Raw genomic sequence first — 19,188 nt, forward strand, 5'->3', positions numbered from 1 at the left:
AGTCTAGTCCATCCCTTTTACATTCTAATAAATCTATGAGGTTGGGAAACAAATGGCATGTTATTATTTTGTTGATAATGGTTTGACCAAATGGTCAAACCACAAAGTTTCAAAACTTGCCATTAATATGGTGAATGATAAACTTAATGATCCAAAATATATCTCCTTTGGTATTCTCAGAGGTAAACACTATTTCACTTGACATTATTATTCTTTGAGTGACTACTGTATGCCAGGCATGGGTTTTTAATTGTTTATTTCCCAAATTTGCATACTTTTAAGTTTTTTCTCTTGTTCACAATCATGTAAACAGAGAAGCAATGTTAAGTGATTTTATGAAGCTGCATTGCTTATGGCTAGGCTTGGTGGTGAACACCTATAATCCCAGTGACTCAGGAGGCTGAGGCAAGAGGATCTTAAGTCCAAGGTCAGCCTCAGCAATTTATTGAGGCCTTAAACAACTTAGCAAGACCCTGCCTCAAAATAAAAATAAAAAAGTCCCTGGGGGATGTGGCTCAATGGTTAAATCCCCCTAGGTGCAATCCTCAGTACAAAAAAAAAAAAAAAAAATCTGCATGATAGAACTAGATTGCCCAGGTTCAAAGGTTCAAATTATGGTGCTCCACTCTCTACCTTGTGAAACAAGGACCAATTCTATTTTGGGGAACTTTATAGATGAATTTAAAAATAGCTTTAATAACAGCCATTTCCTGTTTGATAAAACTGCATTATTTTACCATTGTCATTTTCCCAATTCTCGAAGACAATATTACCCAAATATTTAAGTTGGAATTTCAGTGCGTCCTATTAAGAATGAAGTAGGAGTTTATTTTCTGCTTGACTTCTCAGCTTATGACCTACATATAAAGTGAGAAAGGAAATAAGTTCTACAATGAATCTTGTGTTCATAAATGATGACGTTTTTACTGAAACTGGGAGACGTTTCTTCTTTCAAAACCACTCAAGATCAATAAATGATCCTAGTTTAGATTTAGAAAACAATGCATTTTTAAAAAAATATGCTTTAAATGAAACACCATAGGAGGAATATTGAAATAATCAGAATACAGGGGTGTGTGTGTGTGTGTGTGTTCCATTTTCACCATGAGCACATGTAATGTGTTAGTCTTGACTTTCCCCATGATGCTCTCATTACTTTTCATCCTTAATTCTCCTGCTTGAACCACAAAATATTAGGAAAAAGTCATTCATGCTGTTGAGGTCCACAGAGCTTCAGATTAGCTCTCATCTAATGTTTCATTATCTTTATTTTCTTATTTAAATTTTTTTTAGTGACTCCTTTTGTAGTCTTGCACTGGCTACAAAAGATTCTATTCCCTTTCCCTTTATTCAGCTAATCCATAACCCACCAATATGCAGAATACTCTTTCCTCTTTTCTCCTGGTTCTGCTCTTTAGACCAAGCACTTCAGTTCAGCGGTTTTCTACCAAGCATCTCCATGTTACTCTGTCAAACACTGCCTCAACATCCTACCATCAGGAGGCTTAAATGAGATAATCTGTGAAAAGCACTTAGCATAATACCAAGTACATAATAATGACTATCATTTCAACTTTTCCCAATTAGGTAGTGGTCAAAGGTTCAACCATGGACTACTTTTTAAAATATGGTTCTTGCAGTTAAAATTCCTTGCTTTTAAAAGTAAAATGTCATTTCAACTCTTGAATGCTGCCATATAAACTCTAATATCCAGAAATAACTGAATAAAATAGTAGTAAAGAGCAAAGGGGCTGGGGACAGACTCCCCAAGCTCATCCCACCTTTACCAGTTAAAAATTGTATAACAGTTGTCCAGACACTTAAAATTGTCTCTGTTTCCAAATTGGTAAAAAGAAGAAACTGTGTTCATCAACTTAAAATGTATAGAAATGCTTGGCACATAACAACCATTCAAAAATGTTAGTTATAATTAGTTTTCACAATATTCAACATTTAGTAATATATGTCAATAAAATATATTATTTATGATCTAGAGAAGAACAAACATTAATCCAATAAATACAAAGAAGAGGAATGAAGAGAAGGGAGGGCAGTTAGGAGTAGGAAAGATAGTGGAATGAATCTGGCATAACTTTACTTTGTACATATATGAAAACACCACAGTGAATCTCAACATCATGTACATCCATAAGTCTGGAGTCTTAATTAGAATAAGATAATTCCATGTTTGTATGAATATGTCAAAACAGACTCTACTGTCATGTGTAAGTAAAAAGAGGAAATAAAAATTGAAAGAAAGAAAGTACAAAGTTAAGAACTATGAAGGAGTATCAGGAAGTCTGAGGAGAACTGATCGAAGGTGGAAATCAGGCAAGTGAGATTCTAAGAATGTGGTGGGGCTCATTAAAATTTTATTTTATTTATCTCTGATAGTGGTAATGATACATTTTCTGACTATAACAAAAGCCAATGTATAATCTATGTTCTTCGCCTAAATTTTCCCCACATGTATCTGGATTGAGGAATATTTTTGGTCTAGGGAGATTTTATTGTGAGTTTTATTTATGCCACAAGTAAATTGTGAATCCCAATGGTGTTCACATTGTAAAATGATATTAGTAGTTGGGATACTGAAATCCCATTTTTACTCCTTTAATAATGTCCTAATTATAGATTTCTTTTCCTTTAATTTCAGCCTTTATATTAATAATAAAACTAATCTGCAATCTCTCTCAAATACTTTTATGCTAAAAGCAATTAGGTGGATATCCTCTTGGCTCCTTAGAGAGAAAGTAGATTTAGATATGCAGAAAAAGCTTTGTCATTAAGGGCCCAGGTAACTACAGTCCTCTAATGGTTAATGGTAGGAGGAATTGAGCTCAAATAGTAGCATGTAGTTCAAAGTAAAAACATTTGACCTAAAATTCCAGGGTGCACTCAGTAATTGGTGAATGTGCCAAGAGGTTATGAAAGCAAAGCCTTAGAGTCTTTAGAGAACAGAGAGCAAGTTCACTCAAAGAAAAAGAAAGAAGAGGAAGCAAAAAGAAAGAATACAACAGAAAAGAAGCAAAAGGGAGTATTAAAGGGTTTGCTAAAGAAGGTTTTGTATTATTTCCTCCTTGATTATAATGCTAACTACATGCATTACTAGTTATATAAATACTAAATATGTGCATACATAATGAAATGAATTTGGGGGGGGGGGTTCTTCCAAATACATTCTCAAATGTATTGTCTGAAATTAAACTGGTGATTTTAAGGCCACTATGATCACGTTCAGGGAATTTAAAAAGATTTAGGTACTATTAAAAGTTTTAATATCTTGTTGGTTGTCTTTGTATCTTATGCAATATTTTCATTAATTTTCCAAAAATTTTCCAGAAAACATTTTGACTTGGAAAAAGTAGGTGTTATTCTAAATGGACACTATATTCTATGGATAAAAACAATTCTTCCCCTTAACAGCACAAATACTGATAGACAAATTCTGTCTATCATCTTAGATGAAACAATTTAATTTATTTGGACTTTCTAGCACTCCTCACTATATGTGTTTTGCATATGAAAAGAGAATTATCTTGCTTTGCCTTATTTTTTTTAGTGATTCTTTAGAATATATTCTTCGTAGAAGCCTTACAAAGTTGTCAAACACTGTTGATCTTCAATTAGCACATGCATAAAAATGCAAGTTGTTATAACTTCTACCTTATGCTTCACTCAAAGTGAAGGAGAAATGCATTAGGCTTTATATGAATCAAATAGATAATCTTCATTTTACAAATGATTTGCATATAGAATGAGTGTTATTATAGGAAGTTCTTAGTGTAATCAAGATCAGCTTCGTGTTTCCTATTTTAAGGCATGTACCAAATCTTTTTCTCCATCATTAAGTCTGTAGCATAGATTTTGCTTGATGGCATATTTTATTATTTCAAATCTTATCTATATGCTATATAGGACAGATTTTCTTATTTTTTATTTTTTTTTTTTACAAAATTTCGTTAGAGTGTGATAGTTTGTTTTTCTAAAGTAACCTCAAACCTTTTTGTCTAAATAGAGGGATGTAAATACGGATTAATAAAAATATGTACTTAAGCTAAAATCTCTATTGTGTTCAAAAGAAAAGTGGTCTTTAAAATGTAACTCTGATTTGGTCTCCCATAAGATTTATCACTTACTTATAATTTTGTGTTAGTAACATTTTAAACATTTGTAAATTTTATTGATAACCATCTTCATCTGTCAATTGAAATTTCAATATCAATAGTCATTCCTTGAAGCAAAGGAATTTGAACATTTTTGCTCACTTCTGATTTCTTTACTTTTGATTTTATTCACTTTTGATTTCATCCTGATGGTCATTCTGCCATTTTATCCAAAGTAAAAATACGCTAAAAATAGTCTCATTTTAACTTACATGACTCTGGCTCTGAAATTTCACTTGGGTCTGTGCTTTTATAATGGTAGGTGAGGGAGTTAAAAAATCAGGTAGATAAATTATTTCAAATTGAATGAGGCATAACACAGTTAAACCATCTATTATTCCTATGTTTTTGTGCCTTTCACTGTGATTTTATTACTTTTAAGATAAATGATTTTGAATATAGTTGATATGCAGATATATTTAAGATTTAACCACCAGCATTTACTCTATAATTAAAAATTGAATGGTTTAAAAAAGTTTGCTGAGGGCCTTTTTATACCTGCATGTGGTTTCCAGATATCTGAAAAGAAATAGTTTCTGGGTTTTTTTTTTTAATTTTTCCATGGTTTTCTGATGTATATAGTTTATTTTCCCTCAAAATAATAAACAAATATCATTTTAGAAGATGCCTACAATGCATTTATATAGCCAAGGAAGGATGGAACAAGATAGGTGAATGTTCTGTGGTTCTCATGCCAGGTGGGTGTGGCAATCTTTAGAAGCTCTTTAAGCCTGAGATCAGACCTTTGACCTTGGCAGCACTGAATCCAGGACTCAGGGTGGGTCCTTGGCATGTTTAATTTTTAAAGCCATAAGTGAATATGATGGACTGTAGGACTGAAAACATCTAACTCATGCATTTAGTCTCCTAAAAAGGATATACAAATTCACATAATTTTTTTACTAGCAGACTTAAAATTGGGCCGCTGAATACTCCTTCACTAATATATTATCTCTGTTTTCAAAAACTGAAATTATTCTATTTCTGGACAAATTTTAAAACCCAGAAACTTGGGACCACTTTTTTCCCCTGGTTCTACCACTAGTTATACCATTCTTAACATTTTCATTAAACTGTTCTGTGCTCTAAAAGTGATGTATGTGCAGACCCTCTCCAGAAATGAGAAAATTATCTGTTTTATAGAATACAAAAATAAATTACTGAGTTGCCATGGCAATATTATTTAGTTATCTTACTTATTATGTGTGTACAAGGGCAGATGTGTATATAGGTATTTATTTGCAAATAGTATTTTATAGGAAATATGCTGATTATTAACACATTTTCTTTCACTTATTCAACAAACTTTAAACCTCTAACACTCCTGTCAATGCTCTCAAATACCAACATTATTTAATGATCAATTCACAAATTCATGTCTGGATTTCAGATCTTGGTAATCCCAGGTAAAGCAATGATTAAGTTAAAAATGAGATATGCAAATAGTGTGTAGATTTATTTGCTTCATATAAATTTACTGCTTACTCAGCACTTTGAGATTGTTTCATAATAACTCCCTTTGGCAATGAAGGGGATTTCTTCATTTATTCTCTAATTTCACTTATCAACTAACTTTTTGTTCACTCAGTATTTATAGAGTATTTATTCTGTACCAGATGAAATCCCTGGAAGCTGGGAATACAAAAATAAGCAAAATTATCACTCATACTGATCTTCATTACACCTAAGAGCTATTGTTCAAGACAGACATTAATGTCATGCAAGTGAATGTAGAATTCAACCTGTGCTAAAGGCAATAACTCAGGGATCTAACTTTCTCTGTGGCAGGAGTTGGGGTGCAGGAAGGCCCAGGGGGAGGTAAGACTTCTCTGAGAAGATGGCATTTAGGAAGGATTCAATATGCAGCACCTCCATAAACTTCTATATCAAGAGAGAAGAGTAAATAAAAAATGTCTAGTGCTTTCACGTATCTGAAATAGAGGGAAAGTGAGATTCTTAAATGTGTTTAAAACTATCTTTGATGTGTGAGTCTGAAATGACTTTTACTTTTTTATAGGTAACATTGAATTTATAAGAGTTCATTTTTATGAAGGTCATCAAAATTCAGAATGACTGTTCTCATAATTCTTTCTATAAGTAGCCAGATATGATGGTGCACACCTGTAAACCCAATGACTCAGGAGGCTGAGGCAGGAGGATCAAGGTCAAAGCCAGCCTCAGCAACTTAGAGAGGCCCTAAGCAATTGTCTCAAAACAAAAAATAAAAGTGCAGGGCATGTGTCTCAGTAGTAAATTATCCCTGGGTTTAATCCCTGGTGCCAAAAAAAAAAAAAAAAATCCAGTATATACTCTTCCAGACTTAATTATTAACTGTTTTCACTCTGAAGAGTAAGTTGTGTGGGAAGCTCATCTAGAATGAAAGCCAATACAGCCCGCTTAATTCTCAGACCAACTTAGAAAGAAAGTTCTGATGAGTGTCTACTCTAGAAAAGTGCAGACTTCTTCATATTTTTGCACAATTTCCTGCTGTAGGAGCAATGAGTTGTAATCTATAAGAAAAATAGCTTCACAATAACTGAACAACAATTCAACTTCAACAATTTAACTTCTTCCCTCTCTTACTTAATTTTATTTCTTCCCTTCCTTTTCTTTTTACTTTTAAAAGCATACAAATGTTTTTGTAAGTCTATACTATGGTTGGCCCAGTGCTAGGTAACTTGAAGAATGTTTTGAGATGACAAAACCTGGGATTCAGCTGGACTATGTACTCTGGCTAGGAGGAGAAAAAAAAAGATATTCTTAATCATGCTGTTGGAGACCAGTGTTTACTCCTTTGTGTTAAACAATTATAAAGAAATTCTCCTATTTCTATTCTTCATACCCAAAGACCTAAGAACCTCTTTACTTTGGTAAGTCAGGACCTTCCCCTTCCTTGGAATATGAAGATTAGAATATCCAAATTTAGAATGCTTAAGTATTTGGTCAATGAAGGGGAAATTCTTCTAAAACCCTCTTGTAGAGCCTGGGCTCCTTTTCTTTTGATAGAGACACTATTTTTCTTAGAGGTTACAACTAAATTTCAGGGGTTGACAAAGTGCCAGTCATAAAAGCAAATGGATATCCTCAGTCCCAGTTGTCTTTTTCTTTTATGGTATGTTTTCTCCAATGGACTGAGTTTACCATAATCGCCATTGCTGGGGCCACAAGCATCCCTCTTCATTATTCTCACTGCACTGTGATATTGCTGTCCCCCGTTGGGAAGCAGGAGTAGGTTCCTTTTGTGCTGGATTCTCCATGCTTCCATATTCTGTTTGTCTAAGGGGAGAGGAGAGAGGCAAGACAAAGGGTATATATGTCTGAGACACACTTCATGCTTATCCTGCTCTCTGTTCCAATTCTTTCTTTTTCTTTCAATTCCAGAGAACCCTGCTTACTTATCAACTGAGAAAATATTAAAATTATAACTTGGTTTTCAAAAATTCTATTGTCTCAGGAGCTCAGCTTTCAGAAAGGTAAAGAATTTGCTTTTCTATTCTCTTTGTTCATTTGCTTTTTTTTTCCTTCTGAAAACAAAACAAAATAAAATAAAACAAACAAACAAACAAAAAACCACTTGCTTGAAGATATTAAAGCCTCCCCACTCTAGTAAATCTCCCAGTGAGTGAACAGTTTAAGGGAAATCTGAGAATGTAAATTTATCCTGTACTGAATATTTTGGTTTTCCTGACATAGAAATAATTGCAGATCTCTTCATATTCTGCTTAAAGTCCCCAAACACTCACATGAGATCTATAGTGTCTGATGTAGGCAGCTTTCTGTAGCATGTGATTAAAAATATGGGCTTCAGTCAGAATGGTTTGGTTTGAATTTGTTACTCACTTATTACAAAAGGTTGGACACATTATTTAACATTGTCCTGTGTCTGCTTCCTCACTATAATTTAGAGGTAATAATAAAGCCTTCTTCAGAGGCTTCATTTGGAAATAAATATACAGCCCGCTTCCTGGCATATGTTAGGTACTTAATAAATGCTAGCTAGTATATTATTCAGCGTTCTGTTACTATAACAGATACCTGAAATAAACAACTTATGAAGGTAAAAGGGTTATTTGTTATCAAAGTTTTGGAGGTTTTAGTCCATAATTGGCTACTTCTGTCACACTGAGCCTGTGTCAAGGCATCCCATCATGGTGAAAGCACATGGTAGAACAAAATCGCTCATCTCATGGCCAGAAAGCAAAAGAAAAATTGAAAGAGGAAGAGACTGGGGTCTCAATAGTCCCCTTTGGGATGATCCTTCAGTGACCCGAAGACCACTCACTTCATCATCCCCTTAAAGTTTTCGCCATCTCCAATGAGTGTCAAGCTGAGAACAAGCCTTTATGGACCTTAGGGGAATTCTTAGCTAATAATCTGATTAAATAATCTGAATAAAAAATTAGCAAAAGACCTAAACAGATATTTATTCAAAGAAGAAAAGGTATACAACACAGAAAGGTGTTCAACATCATTAATCATCAAGGAAATGGAAATCAAAACCATTGTGAGATACCAATTCACACCTGTTAAGATGGCTATTATCAAAAAGCTAAAAGATAACAAATGTTGGAGAGAGTATGGAGAAAAGGGAACTCTTGTATATTTTTGGTGGGGATGTAGACTGGGTGTAGCCATTACAGAAAACAGTATGGGAGTTTCTAAAAAAATTAAAATCCAACTGTGATGTGACCTAGCAATCCTTTCTGGGCAAATCCCCCACAAAATGAAATCACCCCCTTATAAAGATACATGCACTTCCATGTTTAACACAGGGCTATTCACAATAGACAAGCTAGGAAAACAACGTAACTCCATTGGCAAGGAAAGCAATGGATAAAGAAGTATATTGAATTCAGGAATGCTTTACCACTGACCTGCATTCTTAGTCCTTTTCAGTCCTTTTTTATTTTTGTAAATTTTGAGGCAAGGTCTCAATAGTTTGCTGAGGCCTGCCTCAAACTTGTTATCCTCTTGCTTCAGTTTCCCAAGTCTCTGAAATTACAGTTGTGAGCCACTATGCCCACTAAAAAGGTCATTTTCTAAGACAAAACCAAAATAGACCATTTCACCCCCAATATCCAATATGGAAACTACAAGATGTGTTCACAGGAAAAGGCCAGATGTTAAATACAACTTTACCACAATGGAATGTACCATCATTTGCCTTAGTTATTCCAATAGCTTCCCAGGTATGAGTCTAACTTCTTACTTCAGAGCCTGTAGTCCATTCTCAACACTACCTCCAGTTTCTTCTTTATATAAAGCAAAACTAATAATGACTTGGGTCCGTTGTTCCTGAGCTTGATGTAGTTCTGAATTTATGTAGAATAATCTGGGGAACTCTGGACTTCATCCTTTAGGCTTAGATTTAGATTATGAGCTTGTCCCACTAATCTGCATTTTGATGAAATATGTTGGATTTGTTTCTATTTGTTTCTATTCCAAAAGTTATATATTGAGAAAACATTGACCAACACAGAATGATGTTCAAATATATTTACATATTTCCAAAGAAAATATTTGTCAAAGTCCTTTCTGCAGTTTTTGTTTAATTTTATATTGTTTTGTTTGAAATGATTGGTCCTTAAGTACTCTGTGCCTCAGCTCTAGGTATTATCTTCCCACGCTCTCTTTCCTCTGTGCCTTTCAGGACATTTATTTTTTTTCCTTTTGCTTTGACTATCTCCTACTCTCCCACTACTGTCTGAGATGTTTCCACCAAGTCACGCAGCCAGATTACATTCTTAATCCTTTGTCACTCTAACTTCCTCTTCATAGTCTTGCTGTTGTTGTTATTAGATATGACACATTTTTCTTTTTATTGACATATAATAATTATACATATTTGTGGGACACAATGTGATAATACACATATACATATATAATGATCAAATCAGGATGAAAGAGTTTTCACCTTGCCTTTTAATGACCCATCTCTCCCTTCCTTACCACTCCCTCTTTGCTTTGACTATGGTCTCCCTAAAGTAAGTAAATAGGTGTTGGTCACTACTTTGATCCAACATGTTCTTCTCCACTTAGAGTAGAGTAAAATGCATTATTGCTAAATCAATTACTCTATCTTCAAATCTGTGTCTCAGATTCATCATATGTAAAATAGAAAGGATATGTATATACATATTATATAGTCTTATAGATTTTTGTTTTCTAAGCATCTTTTTCTTTCCAAAGCTAATGGTAAACTAAAAAGATAATCAAGGTGAGATGGTAATTTATTGGTTGGGTGGGCTTTATTTTGTAATAAAGTATCTGTTACTTCCAAGGAATTCCATATGCCTCTTGGCTGCATCCTAACATAAAACTATGAAATATCGGATCATTTCAGATACAGAGATTAGATAATTTATATTCTTTTGTCTTTTGTAGAGTAGGACTGATTAGACATGACTCATTATTAAACAAAATCTTAAATACAGAATTCATGTAAGTGGATTTAGTCAACTTCCATCCAATTAGATTTTCTCTCTTCCCTTGACCCTTCATCAGTGTCTTGCCTGTTGTTCCCATAAACTAAATTAGAAATTTAATGATACTATCTCTATTAATTTCTATCCTTTATTTTTATTTGCTCATACACCTATTCTCAGATACACACAGGCACACACTGAGATGCATACAATATGTTATGCAAATGAAGGAACTCATACAAAAATATATATAAATAGGGAAAATAGCTTTTCTATGATCACAATATCTACACTAAAGTTCCCAATTTATCCAGACAACTTGACATTAAATATGAAATAAATTAAATGTTAGTCATACTGATTAATATATTATGATTTATAATTTATGAACCACCTTTAAGGTAGGTCAAAAATCCTAATGTAAACTAATGATAAACTAAAATTAATTATGAGACTAAAATTAATTATGAGACTAAACTAAATTAATTATGAGAAGAAAATTGCATATTGTTCAGTTTTTGTTCTTTCTATGCCTACTCTTGGATTTATGTTCACATGAAAGATTTATAGTTTAGGTTTTTGGGTGTTTTTTTTTTTTTTCATTTGTTTTAAGGTAATTTATGGCCACTTTTCCTTATCCAACAAAAACCAAGCAAAGCAAAACAAAACCCAAACCCCCTTTGATAGGGAAAAGCAGAGTGCCTGAGTGAGAGGTGTAAGGAAGGGGCAAGAAGAAGCATATGCTATGGTTTAATGCTCAGGGCTTACAAAAGCATAGTGTTGGAATGGTAATTGGATTTCTGAGCATTGCTTTTGAGAATAGACTGCTTAAATCATTGAAAAGGAAATCATTGCAGGAAAGAATTGCACAGGCTGTTTGAGTACTTACAAAATAAGAAAAACATAAGTAACAATGAAGAGCTGGTTTTGTGTTGTTGAGATTTGACATCTTTAAAAACCTGATATTGTAGCTATAGTTTTGATCTTTATTCCTTTGTTGAATAAAGTCCCAGTGCATTTTGAGCCATACTTTCAATGAGGGCTGAAATAAATGAGACCTTTAAAATGCTTTTAGAGAAAGAAAAATAAAGAAATTTTCTCCCAAGTCTACATTATACTTTTGTATGAAAGACAGATATGGACAAGTATACATCTTTATTCTTGGTTTGTTTCACATGTTTACTGCTCAGGCAGTTAAACTGCTTTTCTTAAAATGTTAGAAGATCCCTATACCCATGAACTTTCATGTAAATAGACAGACTGACACTCAGTAAGCATCCAAAATTATTTTGATATTCCATAGGAGGTCTGGGATTGAGACAGGGGACGATGTCTCTAGTGTTAGCCTCTTAAAATATGAATATAAATTTCCCATCAGCAATTTGTAGCAAAATATTTTACTTTCTAAACAAACAGAGTCCAAGGCATGTCTCCTGGCCACCTTTTCAACAATATCTATTTGTTATCCCAGCTTATCATGAACATGGGCAAAACTTTTATTCTCAGATAACTGGTATCTATTTTTCCTTCCTCAAATTTTAGCATTTTGCAATAAAAGAAGCAGAAGGAAACAATGAAAGACAAGAAACAGATTCCTGGGAGACTTTGCTAAACATATTGTTCTATTTTCCTTGGAGATATCCAACACAGATATTTACCTGTCCTTGCTAAATTTGCCACAGAAGGAATTTTTGTTGAGTATCTATTCTATGCCAGGCAATTTGCTAGTTATCTTAATCATATATATAATACACTTCTCAAAATAACCTTTCCTTCCCTTTACAGTGAGAAATGGAAAACCCAGATAGTGATTAAAATTCCTTGGGGTTACCAGAGCTAGTATTTCTATCCAGTTCTGTCAAAAACATTTCTTTCTATAATGCAGTCATTTATTTTAAACATTAGTCATATTTGAAGCCAATTTAAAAACTGTATAATTGTCTTCGGGGAATATTCATTTCATCTGGAGTTTCTTTTTTTCTGTATACTATTGTTAGGTTTAAAAGTAAATGTACTCCTCTCTTTGTTCACAGAGAGGACAGGAAGACACTTTTATACAAGGATTGGAGAAGCAGTCTCTATCTACACCTGAGACCCAGCTTTATAGCTAAGATCTGCTGTGAGAAATCAGCAAGTGTTGGTGGATACTTTTTGAAATTATTTCATGAAAGGATTTTCAGAAAGTAAAATTTAGAAATTAGAAGCTTCATGTTTTATCTATGAACTGCCATTCCAAGCCAGGGTTTATGTGCATAAGTAACCCATTAGAGAGCTACTTATTTGAAGTCAACATTCAAATATAATTTTCTCTTTTTTTCAAGGACTATATTTGTGCTGGCTTCTTTATCAAAATATATGTTGAAATATAAAGTAAAAACCACAGGGATAAAAAGTCGGACATAAGTACACTTCATACAAAATTATGAATCATAGTTTTGAATTTTTAATATTAACAACATTACTTATTTATTTTAAATATTCCCTACTGGACAGCTTCAGAATATACAAGCAAAAATACTTTAATTATTTATTAACTTTCAAAATAGATTACAGTGTAAGAAAATGTTCCTCTAATATAAACTTTGGTAATAGGGGTTAATTTCATTTCATTGTCACTGTCCCTGAAATAGGACAGTAGCTGCTACACTGTCAAGCCTTCCTATCAATCACAGTATGAGGTACAGAGTCACTCAGCTTGGTTTCATAATGTGAGGTTTGTCACCCTCCCTGAATATGAATTCCTTTTCTGTAAAGTAGGGAAGTAATCACACCCATCTCAAAATCTCAGGGAGAATATTCTGCCCACTGTAGTACAGCGATGGTGGAAACTAGTGTGTACCAAGACTTACAGTGTGTCTAAGATCTTCCCAGCAGTACAGGATCAGCCTCTTTAGACCTCAGAACACCTTGTGAGGCATGGTCTGTTATGTCTCCTCCCTTTACAGATGTGAAAACAGAAGCAGAGAGGAGGAACTCACAGAGGAAAGAAGGATAAAAACTAGTGCTGAAAGCCAGGCATTTTGACTCCACCAATTCTGCACTTGGCCAGTGTACTATGATGACGCTTGCCACTCACCACAAAGTTAGGATTCTTTCTAATGGTCATTAGATCAATAAAAAGATGCTCAAAATCATTGATCATGAGAGAAATGCAAAGAAAAACAATGAGATGTACTTTTTTTGGATTCCACATAAGTGAGAAGATGCAGTATTTGTCTTTCTGTTCCTCTCTTATTTCACTCAACATAATGCTCTCCAGGCTCACCCAAGTTATTACAAATATCAAGGGTTTCTTTTTTTAAGTGACAGATAGTGTATATTTGTGTATACATACATTTTTCTTTATCCATGAATATGTTGATGGACACTTAAGTCCATCTGTATCTTGCCTGTTTTGAATTATGCTATAATAAACATGAATGTCTATGGGTATAAGGTTTCAGTTACACAAGATTAGTAAGTATAGAGATGCACTGTACATACCCATGCCTGTAGTTAACAAGTTAACAATACTACATTTTACACTTAAATTAAGAGATGAATTTCACACTCAATATTTTATATATATATATATATATATATATATATATATATGGAGGGAGGGAAGAAGGGGGAGAGAAAGAGAGAAATTATGTAGTTAATATAACCAAATACACTATATACTATAGTTATATACTATAATTAACTATATATAGTATATGTAATTAACAATACTATATTTTATACCCAAGAGGGTAAATCTAATTTTCAGTATTCTCAGTATTCTCTCTCTCTCTCTCTCTCTCTCTCTCTATATATATATATATATATATATATATATATATATATATATCCCCCAAATGATGTATAGAGTATCAACTCCAGTACCACAGAATGTGACCTTATATATAAACAGTCATTGCAGATATAGTTAATTAAGATGAGATCATACTGGCCTTGGCTGGGTCTTAATCCAATATTCCCTGTCTTCTTAAAAGAGGATAATGTGAGCCTACAAAGGAAGTTGGAGACATAGATTGGAGGTTTGCAGTTGCAAACCAAGGAGTGCTAAAGACTGCCAGCCACAGCCCGAGAATGCAGGCAAGATTCAACATAGGGTTTCAGGGAGCATGGCATAATATAATTCCATACACCCTCACAGAACTATCAGATGATAAATTTGCATTATTTTAATCCAGTAGTTTGTGCACCTTTGTTTTTGAAGCTACATTATTTGGATTAATATATTTTACATATATAAAAATTTGAGCAGTTTCAATACAATTGAGCAATTATTGCTCAAAACATTGTTTCTTACTTTTATATAGGTTAATAGTGTAGGAATATGCACTTCTGGAAATCTTACAAAAAATGAAACTCTTCCTGTATATGATTTTCTGAAGTTAAAAAATCTTTAAAACCATGGCATTCTTGTGTACTCTCTCCTCAGTAGATGAATCTGTGCCTCTGTGTGTTTCTTTTTACTTCAGCCAAGTGTAAATGTACCCAGAACTTGTCATTTATAATTCCTACAGCACTCATAATTTATGGTCCTCAGATGAGTGCTTAGTCCTACACTGCCTTGTAGTATTTATTTTTATTTCATATATGTTATTTTCCTTCTGTATTTAGACAGTAAATTCTTAGAGAACAGGGATTATAATTTATATTTTTGTAAAGCACATAGCACCTAATACAAGATGATGTTCATACATGGTGGCATGCGCACACACACATATACGTACGTATAAATATATTCAGACTCTATACTAAGTCAAGACCTTTTTTATTCAATCTCTGGTATTTTATCAGAACTTTGTGTGGGGACCTCCATTGGTCAACTTGATAACATCCTCCTCTCCAGTAGAACATTGCTGGAAGATATACATTTCCTAGGGTTGCCACAACAAGACACCATGAGTGGGTAACTCAAATCACCAGAATTTGATTGTCTCACATTTCAGGAAACTGTAAGTCCAAGCCTTAGGTTTTGACAGGATTGCTTTCTTGTAAGGCTGGCCCCCTGGCTTGTAGATGGCCATCTGTCTTCTCTGTGTGACTTCACAGGGTTTTCCTCTGAACCCATCTGTGTCTTGATCTGGATACCAGTCATAAGAGATTAGGACCCATCCTAATAATCTCATTTTAACATAATTAAAGATTCTTTAAAAATCCATTTCCAAATAGAGTCACATTTTGAGATATTAAGGGTTAATATTTTAATGTGAATTCAAAGGACATGACTTGATCCAAAGGGCATGAACTGGCTTGTGTCTGCTAGAGATTCTTAGCTAAGACAATACCTAGATAGATACCCTCTGAAACATTTGAAATTATGTGAGGTGATGGATATGCTCTTTAGCTTGATTTTATCATTTCACAATGTAAACAGATATCCCAAAACACTACATTTGCTGTAGTAAATATACATAATTTGTCTTTGTCGCATACACCTTAATAACAAAAGAAATAAAATGGATTGCTAACACTTTTCTTTTAAAAGCAAATTTAAAGAATATTAGTCAGGGTTGGGGATGCAGCTCAATGGTAGAGAACTTGCTTAGCATATGAGAAACCCTGAGTTCAATCCCCAACATTGTAAAAATATGTATGTATGTATGTATGTATGTATGTGTGTGTGTATATATATATATATATATATATATATATATATATATATATATATAATGTTTCACCCTGAAATTTTATTGAAGGAAAGAATATATATGTATATTTACTAATTTAAGATATTTGGGATTTCATTCTTGCTAAAGTCTGTTTTTTAAAAATACTTGATCAAATTAACAATACGTTTTTATTTCAATTCCTCATCTCTATTATTTGAAGTAATAATATCTAAAATAATGAATAAAAAATGTGAACTGTTATTTGAACACATCATTGCAAAACATGACATGACTTCTTCAGTCACCCCAATCTGCTTTTAGGTAGAATGAGAATGCATTAGTCTCTTTGCATAGTTGCTTTGAAGAACTTTAAAGAGTAAGAAAAACTGCTAGTGTGGAAAAAAAGAAAGCTTTTACATTCTTTGATGTGTAGGATTCTGTGATTCTGTGACTCCGTGATTATTTCTTTCTGTACCAAAGTTTACTAGCCTACACAGATATTAGAATTCATAGCTACATGTAATTCAAATTTATTTCTGTATGTGAGAAGGGATATGATTTCCTTCTCTAAAAAAAATCTTATGCAGACATAATATTATCATTCTATTGTTGGTAGAGATGTTGCAAATCTTGGATAAAAATTTTTCTCAAAGTGCAGATCAGACATTTCAAGAAAAGAAAAGCACTAAGGAATAATTTGTAGGCTTTAAATTTTTCAGAGAAAAACTATTTTGAAGGGATTTTTAAATGAACTGTAGATACATTCATAAATACAAATAAGTCAGTGATGTGCTATAATTACTTTCTACTATCTATAATATAGCAAGATTGGGTCAAATAAGGTTGTTTGCTTAAATTTTGTCACCTTTACCTCAAATACCATGGATTATATATTTTCAGTGTTTTCCAGTGTTATGGTTTGGATCCAGAATGTCCCCCAAAGGCTTATGGTCCAGTGAAGCAATATTCAAAGGTAGATCTCTTGGGAACTGATTAGACCATGACAGCTCTGATTTCATCAATGGATTCACTGCTGAAAGGATTATTGGGTAGTGGTGGAAACTTTGGGTGGTGACCCTACTTGGAGGTGATGGGTACTTGGGGGAGTGCCCTGGAGGAGTCTTTCTGGTCCTCAGCCCCTTCCTCTCTCTTTTTCCTGTTTCCCGGCTGCCATGAGGTGAGCAGCCCCGCTGTACCTCCCTCTGTGCCATGATGCTCTCCCTCACTACAGACCCACAGCAATAGAGTCAGGTGACCAGGCACTGAAATCTCTGACACTAGGAGTCAAAATAATCTTTCCTTCTATCCTTGTTTTTTTTCAGCTATTTTGTTGCAGATATGAAAAACTGACTCACACACCCAGAAATCAAATATTCAGGATAGTAACTACAATTTTCACCAAGGAGACTGAAATCATTGATGTGTAGGATTCTGTGATTTCTCTTTTCTTCATCCTGTTAGCCAGTAGCTTTAGAACTTTTCTTGGACTCTTGAAAATAAGACATTGAACTTTGCTTTCAATGGAGGATCCAGCCTTTCTTACTCCTCCTTGGCACAGTATCATCTAGATTGACTTCCTTAGAATCTGTCCTCTGAAGGAGATACAGACTGATTAGAGAAGATGCTTAAAAAAAATCTGATTGCATAGATTGAAAGTGTCTTTCACCAGTTGCAGGAGATGTTTAAATCCCACTCATTCCCATATTTGTTTTTTGATGTGTCCTCTCTACTGTCCTGGTAGGGATATCCCTATTTTATATAACATGGACATGTGTCTAGAAGTGGCCAACTGGATTAATGATAATTTCAAGTCTGTAACATATCAACAAACATCTAAATTTTGATAACAGACTATCAAAATTCACTTTGATATAAGCATTTTTTATTTTTTTTTTCACTCATGATTTTTTTATTATCATTAACATGTATTAATTGTACATATCAATGGGGTTTGGCGAGACATTTTAATAAGTGAATACAGCATGCACTGATTAAATATTCCAGATTTTTAAGATATATTTATCTAAACTGGGTCCCCAAGTTCTCTAGAATTTGGGTTTTTTTTTTTAAGTTAAGAAAAATAGAGTTCCCCCTTTATAAATACAGATAATCCAGCCTGCTTTCCCCGCTTTTAAAGTTGGTTGGGGGCTGATGAAGAGGAGGATGCTGACTCTCCTATTACCTCTTGGGCTGAATCATCTGCCAGGCTAAGGGATAGTCTAGGGCCTGGCCAGCTAGCCCCTAGGGCTGCTGCAAAATAGAATCAGGGCCTAACGCTAACCCTGCTTACACAAGACTATTGCTAAGGTCCCAGACATCGACTGAGAGGCTGAGGGACCAAAGGCAACAGGCAAAAATTCAAAATCAAATGTCAAACATGCTTTTTTCCACTATCATCCACACCATGGAGGACCAGCCCCCATTGTCCTAGGCCCAGCTCTCCTGAGAGAAACTTAGCTCTCCTCTTGGTTTTTCTAAGTCTCAAACTTCCTCCCTCTAAAGACATTACAGGAAAAAGCTCTAATTCCTTTTACTTTATTACCCAGGCTGATTTATCCCTCTTCATTTTTTTTATTGGTTGTTCAAAACATTATAAAGCTCTTGACATATCATATTTCATACATTAGATTCAAGTTGGTTATGAACTCCCAATTTTACCCCAAATACAGATTGCAGAATCACATCGGTTACACGTCCACATTTTTACATAATGCCCTGTTAGTAACTGTTGTATTCTGCTACCTTTCCTATCCTCTACCATCCCCCCTCCCTCCCCTCCCATCTTCTCTCTCTACCCCATCCACTGTAATTCATATCTCTCCTTGTTTATTTTCCCATTCCCCTCACAACCTCTTATATGTAATTTTGTATAACAATGAGGGTCTCCCTCCATTACCATGCAATTTCCCTTTTCTCTCCCTTTCCATCCCACCTCATGTATCTGTTTAATGTTAATCTTTTCTTCCTGCTCTTCCTCCCTGCTCTGTTCTT

General features: G+C 34.0%; 1 protein-coding gene across 12 annotated transcripts in view; it reads left to right on the plus strand.

The window, feature by feature from the left end:
- The window catches only part of Ralyl (RALY RNA binding protein like), a 650,608-nt gene that overhangs the window by 190,290 nt on the left and 441,130 nt on the right, over positions 1-19,188 (plus strand). Inside the window, exon 2 of one of the 12 annotated variants that reach the window (XM_048782745.1) lies at positions 7,548-7,639. The exons of the other annotated variants lie outside the window; for them this stretch is intronic. The gene's annotated coding sequence lies outside the window, so the exon portion shown is untranslated. The remainder of the gene's footprint in view (positions 1-7,547; positions 7,640-19,188) is intronic. 12 annotated transcript variants of the gene reach the window in all.

This window comes from Marmota marmota, unplaced genomic scaffold, assembly GCF_001458135.2.
Source record: "Marmota marmota marmota unplaced genomic scaffold, marMar, whole genome shotgun sequence".
Lineage (NCBI taxonomy): Eukaryota > Metazoa > Chordata > Mammalia > Rodentia > Sciuridae > Marmota > Marmota marmota.